Here is a 13,156-nt window from a genome sequence, read left to right as displayed (position 1 = left end):
TCATATGTCATAGATGGAGAGAGAACATATTGGACGACTGGCCACAGCTGGCAGTTCGTGTTAGTGCCATATGGATAAATGTGCGAGCTCGAGTGCATTGTGTATTTCAAGTAAACCATTTATCTAAACAGGTGCTGACCCACTGGGAATGCATTTTTATGGTCAAACTTGCAGCATGCAGTGATACGAACCGCTCTGTTCTCCCCTCCTTTTTCTGCAGTGCAAACACAAGACACTTAGGTATCATTTGACTCCGTTCTGCATTGCACTGCGTAACTCCATCGACGTCCATAAAAGCACACCTGGGCAGACTTTTTGTAAATAAGACCAGAATCTGGCTGTCTGAACTGTGTGGAGATTAGAAGACCAGTCTCCAAAATCCTCTTTGGGAACCATTCTGTGAGATTCACTTCCAATAGATATTGCTATATCATATTTGGGAGATTAAAATCACCCCATTTATGAGGCTATGTAAACACAGAATCAGACTTTCCACCTCCTTGAGCTACTGTGCTCCCTCCCTGGTTCCAGCTGAAATTTTTGCACTCCTTTTCTCTCCATGCCATAATTGCCTCTTTGTCTAAACATGCTTCATTTTGGAATTCCTCTCACTTGCATTCCTAATATGTGCGGTTCAAGGTACTTGCTGACTGATTTACGCTGGGCTTGTGTGGCTCCCTTGGAAATGGAGCAGAGCACATTCCATCCACCTGCATAATAAAACCAGCCAGTGCGGGGTGGGAGCACTCAAACCACAGCAGAAATAATCTTCACCTAAATTTTGACTCAGTTATCTGTCTCTCCATCAACTCTTCTGATTGTCTGTGGTATTAAAATCATGCTTAGGGAGCAAACCTTCATGAACAAAAAGTCTCTAATTACACTGTTTATTCCAGAGCTCTGTATCACTGCCAGCACCAAATACTGGGGTGAGGCAAAATGCCTCGTCTGCATTTCAGAGGAATTATTTTGATAAGAGCCCTGTTAATTTGGTCCTAATATCCAGAAAGTTGTAGTATCAATTAAACCCTCTGGGCTCCTTATAGAATCACAGAACGGTTTGGGTTGGAAGGGACCTTTAAAGGTCATCTAGTCCAACCCCCCTGCCATGAGCAGGGACATCTTCAACCAGATCAGGTTGCTCAGAGCCCCGTCCAACCTCACCTTGAATTTTTCCAGGGATGGGGCATCGACCACCTCTCTGGGCAACCTGGGCCAGTGTTTCACCACCCTTGGCATAAAAAAATTCTTGCTTATATCTAGTCTGAGTCTACCCTCTTTCAGTTTAAAACCATTACACCTTGTCCTATTGCTATAGACCCTATGAAAAAGTCTGTCCCCATCTTTCTTATAAGCCCCCTTTAAGTACCGGCAGGCTGCAATAAGGTCTCTCCTTCCTCTCCTCCCATCTGCTTTATGAGCAGTGTAACTCTCTTGCCTTTATCACAGGAGGTAACATTTTACATGAGAGTAGATTAGGTCAGTTTGGGGTTAAACCAATCTAGAGTCCAAAACTCAGTTAAGTAATTTCTTTAACAAGGTATGAGTTGGATTCCCCATTCACAAGTGTATCAACCTCATGGTTTGCAAACAGGCGGAGAGTTAGTTTGGGTAGGAAAATCAGGAATTCTGCAGTGGTTGGAGGAATAAGCCTGACAATCACCCTATGCTTTTTCCTGGTCAGCAGTTTCACATCATTAATAGTTCACTTGTGGCTCCTTGAGAAGTGAGAAAACAAAGTAAGCCTCAACACGTCAGAAAGAGGATGGTGACACTAATTCTTATCTCTCATCATCTACCTAACTGTACCCACATCCGAGGTGTGTGTTGCCTTCCTTCAGTTTATTTCTGCTCATATATTCTAAACATTAGTTAAGCTTTCATAGCGTAACAGTAATAAGGCAGCTTAAATAGCAAGTTCTCAGCTGTGTTTGGTGCACACTGTGCTGCGGGAGATTAAAAAGAAAATCAGAAAGTGCGTGACGGAGATTAAGATGATTCTGAATTGCTGTGTATAAGACTGAGTCCCCTTTGTGCCTCTTATCTGCTGTTTGAAGTACCGTTACTTAAGCTCAGTGTTGGGGGGGGGGGGGGGGGGAGTCTTTCTTAGAGGATGTGAGAAGCCATTTCAAAAGAGGACGCCTCTCCAGTAAATAAAACACAAAAGTTTGAGGTCAGCACTGAATTGGTGGATGAGATGGTGTTGCACCCAAAAGAAAACTTGTTCATCCAGGAGACTTTCAAATCTCGTCGCTGAGATAAAGAAGATCAAAGTGTTTAAACACGTTGATCCACTACTGAGGAAAATTTAGTGCTGGCAACAGAGAGCAGCTGCAGTAGAGCTGGCATGTCTAAACTCACAGCAGGGGACTAATTGCTCCTATGGATATAGGTTTGCTTTACAAAAACAGGTCTGAAGGAAAGTCGTTCTCATTCACAGAATGATGGAGATCTATTGATAAGCGATAAAATGCCAATCTACAGTATGCAGCATCGTGAGGAGGGATGGAGCTGCTGGGAGCAGAGCTGCAGCATGGGCAAGGGGGGTGCATGAGGATCCTCTGTTTTTATTCAACTTCTGTTGTGCAGGGAAAGATCCCATCAATTTGCTTAAGATGATAGCAGTAGCTTCAAGCCCTCCTTGAGATGTATTAAATAATGAAATGTGGAAGGGGAGCTCAAAGTCAAACCTTAATGCTGTTTGCACAACAGACAATCCTGGGAGGTAGCCTGGCAAAGGGGGCTATTGCCATCAGAGAATTCCAGATTTTCTATAAAAACTGAAATGTTATTTTTTATACAAATTATCAGCTGGGTGGGGGAAATAATGAGGCTGGTTATAAAAAATAATCCAGTGAACTATTCCTGGTACAATCACAGTTGTAAAGATACTTATGACAAGTCTGGTGGAGAGGCTGTTACAGCATCTCATTAAACAGGTTCTTTTTGCAGTCCCAGCACTCGCCAGAGGGTGTGTTCTTGTTTTATTAAGGGACCAAGCAGAAAGAAGGTCTGAAGTAGGGGTTAGTGATGGGGCTTTTCCCATGACACAGAATTTGGTTCTGGCAGAGGTAGGAACTGAATGGGGTTTTTGCATTTGGGTGTGAATATTGAGAGGTTTGCGTTCTTCTGTATAGCTAATACCTGAATGCCTGCTTTTTTCTTATTTTAAGGGAAATTAAGAAAAATGCTGCAATTCTGATCCACAGCATCTTCCTTATAAAAGTATAGCCCTTAGTATCATTGTATGTACTCAGTAAAAAGCAAAGGCAGCTCAGCTGCCCCAGTCTTTCCAGTTGAGAAGGAGAGACATTTTGCCTCTGGGAGGAAATTAAATACTCCTGTGCTGAGTCATTACAGTACAGTACGATATGCCGGTCTAGCTCCAGCTGTTCAGCCCTCATTTGGTATTCGTAGTTCTTTTGATAACAGCAATTTCACTATGTGTGTATATATGTGTATGTATCTGTATGTAGATACATTTGTGTGTGCATGTCCAGCCACATAAGTGAAGTGTATGCTTTGACCTTTTTTAATACCATCTCAGTCTTGGGACTTTCCAGAAGTATCTAAATTATTCACCCTGGGCTTCCAGGATAGGCAATGGAGGGAGAGAAGTGAATTCAGAGGCCACAGACCTCTCCTGTGACCTCAGATGAAAACCTTTTCATAGCTTTACCCTTGATTGCTCCTTTGCAGGGGGGACGCTCGTTAAAGCCATTCAAATGTCAATACGCCACCTAAATGCAGGAGGTAAATACTTCCACAGTTTCCAGAAAGAGCATCACACCATGCCTGCATTTGCCTCAGCATGATGGCCAGCAGGACAGGCTACTAAGCATGCAGCACTGGGGTAGACGAAGCATGTGGTGGGCTGCAGAGAAAGAATACAGTTATGAATGTATTCTCGGATGGATTAAAGGTTTGATTCATTCAGGATGTCCTAGGACACCTGACCTGGCCTCTTTGCTGGTTTGGAAAGGTGCAGGACTTTCTTAAGTGCTGTGTCAGACCTGCCAGCCCAGAAGATGCCTCAGATAGGTGGTGGCATCTCTCAGGGTCAGAAGGACCCTTGGTTACTCCCAGGAGAACCACTGCCCGTTCCTCTTTGGACCCATCATGTGTTGGCGTGTGATCACATTAAGCTGGAGGAGAAACGCTGTGGGAGGGGCACAGGGGATGGTACGTGAAGAAGTCCCTAGAAGGTCAACCCTGAGCGCACCCCTTTTTCGACACCCTCCCCAGCAGTGTTACACCCCCAGGAAGCGAGGAGACGATAGTGAGGAGCACATCGTCCCAACCCAGAAGCACTGAGCTTCAGGAACAGTGTCCTTGCCCTCTGTTCCCATGGTACTGGTCTCACTAATGCAACAACCAGTTGATTTACACCAGTAAATCAATTACAAATTAAGGAATGGCTTCAGCAGCACATTTCAGGCACAATGTGCCCCCAAGCAGTGCAGAGCTATCTAACCCAATCTACCTGTTGGTCCACTCCAGAAGCTACATAATGTTTTAATTTCTGAGAAAACAGCTTTTAAAAATATGTTAAAGATTATTTAATACCCATTTCACGTACCATTAATTTGTTACAACGGTTATACTGGGAGCTTTTGCTTTGTACATCTTGTTAATCATTTGTGTCTGGCATTTTTTATGCTTGTTCTACTCTTAAGAAATTTGCAAACACAAATGTTTTAGTGGAGTTTTTGTGGAGAATGTGTTATCTGTGGCAAGTGGGATAAAAACATTGCAAGGCAGTTGCAATTTTCCTCAACATTTTCAAGCCAGTGTATGTCAAAGTTCAGATGTACAAATAACCTACAAAATGACCAGATAGCATGTATAAGGTGACATGCAGGAGTGTCTATAGTCTACAAGAAACGTGGGCTCCACATAGCTTAGTCCACAATCGCAAGCCTTTATTAGGGTCAAGTTTTCCATCCTTGAGCTCAATAGCTGAGCTCCTGTAAACTTCTCAATGTCAGCTTACCTACCCACTGGCAAAAAAATAGGGGCAGCAATTACCCCTCATTGCAAAGTGTTTGAAGGGTTTTGGATTATAGATCAGCACTGGATAAAGGGAAAGATTATTGCTTCCATTTAACAGCTTTAACGAAATGTGTATTGATGGTGAGATTATGTTTTATTGTTGGTCAAGCCTGTGATGAAAAACCTGAAGCCGTTACAGGAGAACAATCGAGCAACAATTATAGAAACATCTGCTGTGAACTGGGAAACATACTGTGATACTTTTCTAGGCAATACAGAAAGTCTTTCTTCTACAAGGACATTTTTAATATACAGTTCAAATAGGCCAGGAGAAATATTTTTACTTATGAAATGAACCCAACAGAAAAAATATTCTTTCCCACAGAAAAAGGAGTAGCTCAAAAAATGACCCACAAGCCAAAGACTTTTTTTTTTCACAGTAGACCAGGAAAATATTTTGGAAACACTATTGCACAAAAGACATATTTTAATGCTTTGAATTTAGCGATATGGATTATGAGCATTTCAAAGCAAATTTTGTGGTAAGATTCAAAGAAAAGTTTTACATGTGCAGGAAAGCTGGCTTTCTAAACTGCTTCGCAAGCCTTGATCAGATAGGTATGTTAATTTTAAACTCTGCAAGTATAGGACCAACTTCATTATGAGAGAGAAGCTGTTACATTTTCGTTCAATTGCTTAGCCCACCTGAAATCTAAGTTCACGGAATCAAATTCCCATAGCAGAAGCAACTCAATTAAGGTCACTACACTTCAAGGCTGATGAAAATGCCCTGTTTCTTTGTTCCAGTTGGCCAAAACTGGATATTCTGTCCGCGAGTTCTCCTGGCTCGATAAAATAAGTTATTTACCAGGTTTATTATTGTGGTCAACTGTAATGTTTTGAACAGTGTCATTAATGAAATGCTGCTTAACCTTTGTCAAGGCCACGTTACAATTATTGGCTGGAGGAGTAGGTACTCACTCGCACTGAGAAAACATAGCTTGGAGTGAACTCATTGACTGTTAACTTATGCAAGTAAAAACTAGAGATCTAAGTGAGTCTAGCTTGATAGCTCTTTAACATCTAATATATAGATATCCAAAGTTAGCTGAGAGAAATCTGTGGTGACCAAAGCATATACAAGAAAATGAGATTTAGGCATGGCACAATTAAAAGCAGAACCTGAAGACCAACTTTTTGCACAAAGCTATCTGGTAAGCTTACAACAAGTGAGGAAGAAGAGCTTGGTACAAAAAGGGCACAGGACAGTAACTCTTTGATGAACATTAAAATGTAATTCTGCCAAAGCTCAACAGGACACATTCCACACCCTTTACTTGGGCTACCATTTCCCAGAAATCCAATTTTTCACCTGAAATTATTACACACTGAGAAAATTATCTTAATTCCGAGAAGCCTTGACTATGTATCCTTTTCCAACCTGCTCTATAAACTGCTTAAAAACCAGCCTCACCCTTCTTCTTAAAAAAACCAAAACAAAACAGCAGAAATAAAATACTGTGAAATGGCCCCTACGACACAATTGGAACAGATTGGGATGTGCAAAACATTCTCTCCACTGGGAGCCATACTGGCTGACGAGGTTCAAAATTGACTTGATGTGTGGGCTAAAAAGAAGTGGTGTTTAGGGGAAGAGCAGCTCTCCAGGCTTAACTTCTTCTGTACTTCCTCCCCCAGGGTGGTTCAGCCTGCACTCCCCATCCTCCCTCTAATGGTCCTCCCTTGTTTCCTTTTTATCCAAAAGAGGGATGGATAACAAGCCTTAACTCCTTCCCAACTGAATCACTGTCTGGGGATGACGGTCCCTACAGGCAAATCTTGTCACCTGTTATGGGTTGGTTATGAAGGACCTCCTCCTAGGTTTCTAAGCTCTGCCTTCCCCATGTGTTTCCCACCAAGGTTTGATTGTGTGGATGATGATCATGATGATAATTAGAATAATTTGTTTTTTCTGATAACAAGCTGTCAGCATATATGGCAATGAAACATTAGGCCGAAGCCAATAAATATTTCTACATGGGGTGTTAATTTGGTGTGAAAAGAGAAGATGTGCAGGTTTATAGAACCGTAGAATCATTTATGTTGGAAAAGACCTTTAAGACCATCAAGTCCAACCATAAACCTAATACTGCCAAGTCCACCACTGAACCATGTCCCTAAGTGCCACATCTACACATCTTTTCAATATCTCCAGGGATGGTGACTCAACCACTTCCCTGGGCAGCCTGTTCCAATGCTTGACTACCTTTTCCGTGAAGAAATTTTTCCTAATATTCAATCTAAACCTCCCCTGGCGCAACTCAGGGCTGTTTCCTCTTGTCCTGTCACTTGTTACTTGGGAAAAGAGACCGACATCCACCTCGCTACAACCTCCTCTCGGGTAGCTGTCGAGAGCAATAAGGTTATGGTGGTGGTTGGGCTTCCGTCATTGCAAAGGAATACACTACCTTACAGAAGGATGTCCTTTGACTCTGCTGAACCCAACAAGACTCTCTTCTGCTTTCATTTGCTGCCTTTTGGAACATGCCTATGATCTCCAAATACATCAGCCATGCCTTTCTGTTCTCCATGGGGGAACAAAATAATGAGAGATTGTCCTGTGAGCAGGGCTTCTTTTGGGAGGAAGATTTTCAGTTCCTTTCCACACGCGCTATCTCCGCTAGCTGTGCTAGACAGCAAACCCCCAGCCGTCACTTACAGCAGAGGGTGATAATGGAAAAAGAGATGGAGAGAAATGTGCAGCATGGAGGCAATCAGAAGCAGCAGTGACCAGTTTATGTATGTATGTATTTATTTAATGCTGGTCATGAGTAAGTGTCTCCGACTCATCAGGCTGTCCCCATTCAGCCACGGCACTCTGAGGGAACACTTGACTTCGGGCACATATGAAAGCTCTGCTGACTCCAGCCAGGCTTAACCTTGTGCTTAATGGTAAATGTCTGCTAAAAGCATTATTTGGGGATGGAGGGGACTAAGGAACACATCTAACTGCTTTGCAGGACCCTCAGATCAGGCCCAGAGAGGGGGACTGAAGTATTCCTAGCCAGAAATGCGTAGTTGGTCTGAATGTCCTTGGTGAGGGTATGTCCATGATCTACCTCCTTCCCTCAGCCTCCCAGCAGCAACCAGGCCATCCGCGACCATTTCTTGTTCTGTTGAGGATTGCACTAATTACTGCCATCTCAGGGGGGGGTGTTTTCTTGCAAAGTGGACACTGTCATTAGGTATTCAATTGGTACCACAGGAATTCAGGGGCATCTCACCTACTCTGAGTTAATCAAGGATGGACCAAAGCAGCACGCTAGCCAGGAAAAGCTGCTATTTTGAGGGCTGAACACTGCTTAGATCCTTTAGTTGCTTTTTGAATATATGATACATTTGGAAATAACATATCTGAAAAACCCCCAAACAAGCAAACCCCCAAACAATCCAACTGTCTAAAGTCTGGATTAACTAGCACAGGTGGCAAGATATTGTTCTCTCCTCGTGTGTGGTCCCTGATGCAGATGCCTTGTTTTCACAACACTGATAATGAAAGCATTTTTATTTTTGGATGCTCTTTAGGGTACGATGTAATACATCAAAATAAATCATTGCATCGTACGCCTGTTACGAATGAAAGCTGATGCACCAAATGTCAAGGTTGCTTGCTTTGATTAATCAATGAATATTGCCAGTTTTGCTAACAGTGTTGAGGAAAGAAATGGTAGCGAAGGGGGAAATGTTGACTTGATACAAAGATATGAATATATAGATAAAGATTCGATAAGTTTGTATAGATTTAGAGACGATACTGTTTCAAGTAAGGCAAAATCTCCCTTGGATCGGTGCTTTAGTAGAGAAACCGTATACCATTTCCCTCCCCTATTTTCACTTATTAAATGAATTCGATAATCATCATATTTGAAAAGGCATTCATTTCAACTGCTGTGGAGAAAACTTGTGATCAAATCAAGAGCATTAGCTTCAAGGCCACCCTTCTTCCTATGAGACAGGAAGTATCTGTGTGATAAATTAACTATGGGTGAATGCTAAGTCTTTAATGAGAAAAACCATGCTCTGTTGAATTCAGCCTTTCATGTGAAAGCTGTTTGGAACCTTACTGAAAAGAATGTGTTAATCAAGAGAAAAGCATAATTACTGTCTTGTCAACAGACACAAATGGGAAAGCCTGGTGAAAATGAGGTGGAAATTAACTCCAAAAAACACACAAAAAAAGAGTTTATAAGGGTTTCGGAGAGCTTGCTTTACACTGCACAGTGATTTATGACAATTGGAATCTCACTATTTCTGCAATTAATATTACTGGATGCTTCCTATTCAGAGGAATGTTAATCATAATAATGCAAATGGAAGTATTATTGCAGCCATGCCTCAGAGTTCATATTTCATATTGAGCCAAAGGTTCAATATTCAGCATCCTTCTCAATGGAGCATTCGCATTGTATGGATAGATGAATGTGCACCAAAGGTAAAATAACTGAATTAATATAAACCAGAATAATATGTCTGGCACATAGCTTCCCATTTTCCCATTTTTGCTGTAAGGTCCTGATTGTTCAGGCTTTTAAAACCAATAATAAATTATTGCAATGCACTGCTAATTACACCTCACTGAAGTTATGTATGGTATAAATTTCACTTGCAATGGATTTAGATTAAGTTTCTTATGCTTATTTTTAGCAAGTCAAAGGCAATTCATTTCCAACTAGGCCATGTTTAAAAGTTTAGAGTGAAAAAACTGTGTAATTGTTTCCTAATATGAAGAGAATATTGGTGACAAACATTTTGTCCTACATGTCTTTTTGCACTAAATACATTAATGAGAAAGGCAGAAGCAAGAACACATATTAATTTTGACATGTGTTTAAAAAATATAATGAGTATTTATAAATTTTGCTCCTGCAAATATTTTCTAAATTGTCGTCTTTATGTTTTTACCTCCCTCTGCGCTCCCTTAGATAATTTCTTAGCTCATGATTAGTTTCTTTATGACTGCTGATGCTCCTGGAAATATTTAGTCCTTTTCCTTTTTCCTTCTTTCTCTTTCCTTCTTTTTGTTCTTTTTTTTCCATGAGTTTTGATTGGTGAGGGGAGTAGGAGGGAAGAGGGGATAATCGTAATTTATTTTTAATCCTGCTGGCTTTTATTAAAAAAACCCATAAACTTGAAGTTTCTGATAATATTTCAGAGCTGATTCAGAAACATCAATTAATATTTCAGAAAATAAATAACCCGTGTAAATTAAGTCCATACTACAAATGCTTTTCCTAATCTTTTTCTCCGTAGCAGAAAGGTGTTTTTTATTTTCTTTCAAAATGAATGTAACTACCACATTAAAACTGTTTATCAGGAGGGGACAGTGGAGGAAGTTGTGCATGTGGACAGGCTGAGACCCTACTTTTTGGGGAAGAAAAGAGTGCAGTCATAGAGCAGTGATCAGAGCTTACATGTCCATGATATGACATTATTATCCTCTTGATAGGAAAGGAGACAAGTCCTTAGGTGGGGAACACATTTTAAACTTTGCAGATCTGCATTCCAATCCAGTACAAACTTCTTGTATAACGTCAAGCAAAGCACTTTGGTCCAGGTCTTCAGAAATATCTCAATGCCCAGCTGAGTGAGAAGGAGGTGCCCAAATAACTTTCAGGACCAGATCCAACAGATACTGCTATATGTCTTATTTTATATCTTGTGGTCTGGATTAAGCAGTTATGTGCTCTGGGTACCTGATGCTCACTTTTTATGACATTGCTTTACATCTAGTTGGGCTTGGTCTTTCAAAATGGCATTCAGGTCACGATATAGATATGTACATACTGACATATAAACACAGATGTATTTATTTATTTTTAAAGTAGAGATTAAATCACTTTGATGGTGCAGTTGATGGGTCATCCCAGAGATAAACAGGCAGGCATGGCACAGTAACTTCCAGAAGAGAGGTGTAAATGCAAAAGCAACCATAACCTCTCAATTTGTAACCATGACTGCTAAAGGAGCAGAGCTGACTACCTCCTTACTCTCTCTGTGCTGGATCTTATTCACAAAAGTAGGAATAATAGCACTTCCCTACCTTGACAAGTAGTTTAAAAATACATATATTAAAAATTAGGAGAAGTATAGATATTATGGCTGTGGGGGACCGTAAGTGTAGCAGAGTCCTGAGAGAGGAGAATGAACAATTTATTCTCACCTCCTCCTCATTTCCAGATCTCCCAGAAAAGCATTCTGGTGAGCAATGGCCTCTTCTGCATTTGTTTTCCCTCTTGTTGAAGTGAACACCAGCGAGAGAGGAGACTCACAAAATTAATTCAGATTGGCTTAGATAAGGACCCTGTGATGTTGATTAAAAATCATCCACAGGGCCATTAGCAAAGTGAGATAATAAATGAAAATGCATTGAATCGCATGAGTTTTCTAGTGGGGGAACATCAGGGAGCAGTCTTGAGTCCAGTCTTCTTTAAACATCTTCATTCATTAGCCAAAAGACAGGAAAAGAGTACATGTTAATTAAAATCACAGATGATCCAAATTGGGAGGCACTGCATAAATCAGTGAAGATAGAGAGATTAGAAACCTTAGGCAGGAAATGACAAAATGAGATGCAGCTTTGAAAAATCCATGTGGGGGAGAAATAATCTGTACGAGGATGCAATCAGCAGAAAGGAGGGCTGTTCAAGAAGCAGAATTAATGGGAGGAAGCCAAAGGATGTGGACCATGGAGCAAAGGGCAATGTAGCAGAACAGCTATTTAAAGGTGACCTTTGCACCTTTTCAGTGGACAGTTTGGATTCAAAATTAATTTACAATTGATAAGATTAAAAGGTCAATGTAGTTTTGGACCATATATGCAGAAACAGGTTGCCAAGGAAAGAAGTGGAAGCCCACCTCTATAATAGCATGCTACCACATCAGTCAGACCTCTTAATTTTATTTTTTTCCAATTCTGCAAGACCTCGTGCACCAGAGCGTATGTAAAATAGATGCATATCAAGCAAAAAGGGTAGCCTGGGAAAGTTGCTGGTCCTGGCAAATGTGGCTTTCAATGAAACTACACACACCCAGTTGCTGTGGTCTCATCTCCACCTCCCCAGTCCCTACTGGACTTTGTCTCTCTGAGACAAGGAAAGCAACTAAGAGAGGGGGCATGAGGCTAATCAGCTAATGAGAGATGTAAAAGAAGAGGAGCCCCAGTGCTGTGCTACACTTTCTTTGAACCTCCTGCTTGTGGCGTGACAGGTTTGTCACACATGCATCATTACTTTGAAACTGGGGCTCTTCGATACCGCAAGAAACTCAGATAAGACAAAATTTACTGATGTGAGTGGAAACAACAAGAAGCATCTGTGTAAGATCTTAGTCATTTCGCTCTAACAAAGGTATAAGATTTAAGGATAGAGATATTTGGGATAACCACATAAATAAAAATCTTTCACCTTCCAAGGACTGTAAAATCACACAACAGGAAAGGAACAACTACCATGTTAATTGGAAACCCTTGAAACTACGATAGAGGAATTGGTAAATTACTCTTTTGGCAAAGGGATGGATGTTTGCACAGTTAGCCAAGGACAGGCACTTAATTCAAAGTGTTGTACAGAAAGCCTTAGTTTGTATTTAACAAATACGTTTCTTTCCATGAGATGACTAACCATACCCTAGTACAGTGCTGATGTGATACTACGCTAAGAAACACATATCTATAGATGACTGTTTGATGTGGCCTGTCTAACTGTTAGCAGTTGGTTTTAATTCATTTAGGATAGCAAATAAGTTAAAAATCACTAAACAAAACACTGATTTTTTGTTGTTGTTCTTTCTTTTTACAGGTAGACTGAGCATAACACATGTCCAGGTTAAAACTGTATCCTACAAGAAGTATTTGATGGATTATTCCTAGATATTTCTAAGAAGGTAAATACAAAAAGTGAGTACTAATTCCTGTGCCTGGGATGTTTTAATAATGTTTTGTTGTTTAAAATCAAATTATGATAGTTGCAATGTTTCTTGTGCAGATTTCTCTAACTGGAGTAATGAGGAATTTCACTGATTTCTTTAGAACATGTCTATTATTGATCTGTGTTTATTTTTATTATCCGACAATGATAATTAGCATTACAGTCCCAGTCAAGGACTC

The 13,156-nt window shown here is 40.7% G+C and overlaps 1 protein-coding gene across 9 annotated transcripts in view; it reads left to right on the top strand.

The window, feature by feature from the left end:
- Positions 1–13,156, top strand: part of TENM4 (teneurin transmembrane protein 4) — a 599,338-nt gene that overhangs the window by 183,034 nt on the left and 403,148 nt on the right. For 7 of the 9 annotated variants that reach the window (XM_052812176.1, XM_052812178.1, XM_052812177.1 and 4 more), the window contains one exon: positions 12,849–12,946. The gene's annotated coding sequence lies outside the window, so the exon portion shown is untranslated. The remainder of the gene's footprint in view (positions 1–12,848; positions 12,947–13,156) is intronic. The other 2 variants (XM_052812175.1, XM_052812174.1) reach the window with 1 other exon arrangement.

This window comes from Harpia harpyja, chromosome 17, assembly GCF_026419915.1.
Source record: "Harpia harpyja isolate bHarHar1 chromosome 17, bHarHar1 primary haplotype, whole genome shotgun sequence".
Taxonomy (NCBI): domain Eukaryota; kingdom Metazoa; phylum Chordata; class Aves; order Accipitriformes; family Accipitridae; genus Harpia; species Harpia harpyja.
The sequence above is the reverse complement of the archived record's forward strand: the minus strand, read 5'-3'. Positions and strand labels throughout refer to the sequence as shown.